Below are 506 nucleotides of genomic sequence, written 5' to 3'. Positions count from 1 at the left end.
CCATAATGAAATTAACTTTCAAAAATTGGGATTAACTGAATCAAGCCATTTGGAAGAGCCTTTCTTTCGCAGTAAAAAGAAAGCACGAGAGACGGAGGGAAGTAGATAACAGTAGACAAAAAGAGAAAGATAGACAATATCATGAAAAAGACTAAAAATTAGGCCAAAGAACACCTTGCTTGTACGAGCAATGGAACGTTTGTACAGAATTTTGTCTGTGCTCAACATTTGCTTGGTTTCTGAGAAATGACAGAATATACGAAATTTCACTGCATTACTTGATGGATTTTGAGTCCAGTGTTAGGTCCTAGTTAAAGGCGGAGACAAGAGTAACGGGGTAGAGGCAACTAATACGCAGCAACGCACACAGTTACAATCGAGTTTAAAGGGGTTAGCGAGTAGATCTGGAAATTTTCAAGATATTTAGGAAATGATGGACACTGGTACTTAAGAGAGAGAGAGAGTGTGTGAGTGAGTGAGAGAGAGAGAGAGAGAAAGAGAGAAAG

Source organism: Penaeus monodon, chromosome 5 (assembly GCF_015228065.2).
Source record: "Penaeus monodon isolate SGIC_2016 chromosome 5, NSTDA_Pmon_1, whole genome shotgun sequence".
Taxonomy (NCBI): domain Eukaryota; kingdom Metazoa; phylum Arthropoda; class Malacostraca; order Decapoda; family Penaeidae; genus Penaeus; species Penaeus monodon.
This window is presented reverse-complemented; position numbering follows the sequence as displayed.